The sequence below is a fragment of the Arctopsyche grandis genome, chromosome 3 (assembly GCF_051622035.1).
Source record: "Arctopsyche grandis isolate Sample6627 chromosome 3, ASM5162203v2, whole genome shotgun sequence".
NCBI lineage: Eukaryota > Metazoa > Arthropoda > Insecta > Trichoptera > Hydropsychidae > Arctopsyche > Arctopsyche grandis.
This window is the reverse complement of record NC_135357.1, coordinates 15,925,001-15,928,255: the sequence shown is the minus strand read 5'-3', so window position 1 is coordinate 15,928,255 and position 3,255 is coordinate 15,925,001.

Sequence of the window (3,255 nt, the reverse complement as noted above, 5' to 3'; positions counted from 1 at the left end):
AGATATTAATTAGGGGGGGGCCGCCACATTTTAGTAAGTCAATGGGAATATTATCTTCCCCTGGGGTTTTACCGTTCTTTGCAGTTTTTAGCGCGGCCTCTACTTCGCTAGGCAATACTGCAGGAACCCTTTGGCCGTGTGTCGATTCCAGAGCGGGGAATTGGCCGTTGTCGTTCTCGTATAGTTTTGCATAGAACGTGTAAACTCTGTCTATGATTTCTTCTCTATTCCTAATTATTACTCCGCTCTCTGATCTGATTGCGATCATTTGGTTTTTGCCTAAGAAAAGATCCTGTTTGCACTTTTTCAGGCTACGGTTATTCTTAATGGTATTTTCTATTAGCTTGCTGTTAAAATCCCTGACATCCCTGACTTTTCTCTTTTTAATTTCCTTTTTTACTAGATTGTATTCTTGCTTATTATTATCCCTATCTAAATTCCTTTTATGATTAATTAGGTTTTTTGTTTCCGCTGAAATTTTGCTTAATTTAATCTGTTTCCTGAATCCACCTAATTTCTTACCTGTTGAGGTTAGAACCGAACTAATTACAGTGTTCAATTCCTCGATGTCTGCTTCTGGGTTTAATTTCCCGTATCGATTTCCAAGTTCGAGTTCGAATTCCTTTTTCCTAGACCTTAGTTGAGCGAAATCTGGAGAGTTACTGCATCCTTTTATTAATTTCCTACGTTCGCAATTTATATTAATGGCCATCTTGGCCTGGACTTATCTGTGATCGCTACCTATATCTACTTTACTTAAAACACTAACGTCTTTAACGGATTGCAGGGTATTTGTTAGGATGAAATCTATTTCGTTTCTGTCTCCAAGTGGTGGCGGCTATTATCGTATGCGCCCTGTAGTTTTTCGTAGAAGTCTTCTATTTCCTCGTCTGGGTGGCTAGATGTGGGGGCGTACACTTGGAAGATTTGACAAGTGTACCTGCTCGAGATTCTTAATACTACATAGCATATACGTTCCGATATGTCGCTTATTTCTATAATATTTCTTTCTATTCTCTTATTGATAAGAAACCCTACTCCTCCTATTCTACCATTTGGTAGCCCTCTCCAGTAGAGACAGTTACCACTTTTTAGGATTATTTGGTTTTCCTGTTTTCGTCTTACTTCGCTAAGTCCTACTAAATCCCATTTGATACTTTCTAATTCATTCTCTAATGCAAGCACACTTCCTTCACTCGATAACGTTCTTACATTGTACGTGGCTAAATACAGGTTTCTATTAGCTAAGCTATCATCCATCGTCACTCTTACCTTGTTGGAGGTTTGAATATTATTTTTCTCGCATTTATCCAAGATGTGTTGAGAAAAAGGCGGTACTTGAGATATATAGATAGATATATATATATATATATATATATATATATATATATATATATATATTATATATATATATATATATATATATATATATATATATATATATATATAAATATATATATATATATATATATATATATATATATATATATATATATATATATATATATATATATAAATATACACCGGTGTTAAATATCCATTTTCCTGACGGAGAACTGAAACAGAAAGAACATTATGGCAACCAAGTTCTCGGATTTCAGTTTCAAAATGAAAACATTTCATATCGAATTTGGATGGAGATCTATAGAAAATTCCCTTTTAGATTTTATTGCTGCTGATAAAACTTTAACATTTGACAATATTTAGACATTTTCAGAAAAACTGTTACAACTTTCCCCCTACCGGTTTACACAAATCTGTATAGCGAGTTTCAATCAAACAAGTCAAATACCTTTTAAATATCTTTTTTCATTAAAAAAAAGCATTTTAAATTAAAATTTATAACCCAGTACTTAATCAAAATTTTAACAAACAATAAATTGATATTCAAGATAGAATTAATTAATTTTGGCCTAATTAATCTATTTAATAATTGTTCGATTATAATTTGAAATAAAGCATTTATTTCGGAATTTAGTTTGATTGCATTTAAATAGATAAACTTCCATTGTAAAACAACAACTGCAATGATAGTGGGAATTGAACGAATACGAGATAAAAGAAAAACATACATACATGTTTATACATATAAATTTAATCCCACGTCATCAGTAAACTTCTATATTTCAGCGAACCTTCCTAAAAGCACCTCTCGTGCTTTTATTGCCTTTGCTTTTTTATTTATGTACCCGTTTTATAGAGCTTTCGGTGAATACTCTTTCGAGAAGGAAACAACGCCAAGCAAACGTAATATGAAATGCAATCGCGATGTGATATAACTTATTATTATTTTTACATATACTAGTAAATATGAGGTCATGAGAAAAAAAGTATAAGTATATACGAATGAATAAAACGTTTCGCTGAAAATATTTCCTGATTTTTTTCAGTTTTTATTATTCAACACATTTCCATATTATTTTATTTCAACAATATGTACTTTAAAATTAAGTCATCATTCGAATACATTATGTACCTATATTTAAACCACGCTAATAAGAATGAGTTTTTCCAAAATGAGCATTACAAAATATACTATTTATTTAAAAATATATAGTACTCGATATCGATATCAACATATGTACATATATAAATTTTTCGATGAGTGCGTCGACTTTCGAACAGTTATATCTAAAGGGATAAATTAATTTTTCTAAAATAAGCCAAATGTTTTTCTTTCGAATAAGTTCATAAAATAAACTAAAACTTCGATCTAAACGTTCGTATCGAAACCTCTACTTCGTATCGAAATCGATGTCTTGAAATATTTACCCAACTAAATCTCGATTCGCGTTCGAAATGTTTACATGGTTTATTTACCTCGTTCTAATATCTCTAAATAAGTTGTTTTGAACATCGCAAATTGGATTATTTTTAAAGTGGATAATATAAATAAAACTTATCGATCAACTATGGAGAAACGTTATTTTCAAGTGAAATTTTAATTTTCTGTTAAATACAACATATGTATGTATGCATATTTCAATTCTTCGCAATAAATTAAAGCTAAGTGCTTAAACATTCGTACGCCCTATTAAATAATCTAAATTTAAATATAAGTACATACATATATGTAAATGTATCTGAGTGATCTATGATGTATTCTCAAGAACATATAAATATTTTCAGTTCTAAGCAGACAAATAAAAATAATGTTTCAGTGAACTGTAAGGCGTCCAATTTTCAGACACAAATTACAAAAAATCTCTCTCTTCCAAATGAAACCTTATATTTTTGCATTTTCAAATTAATTCT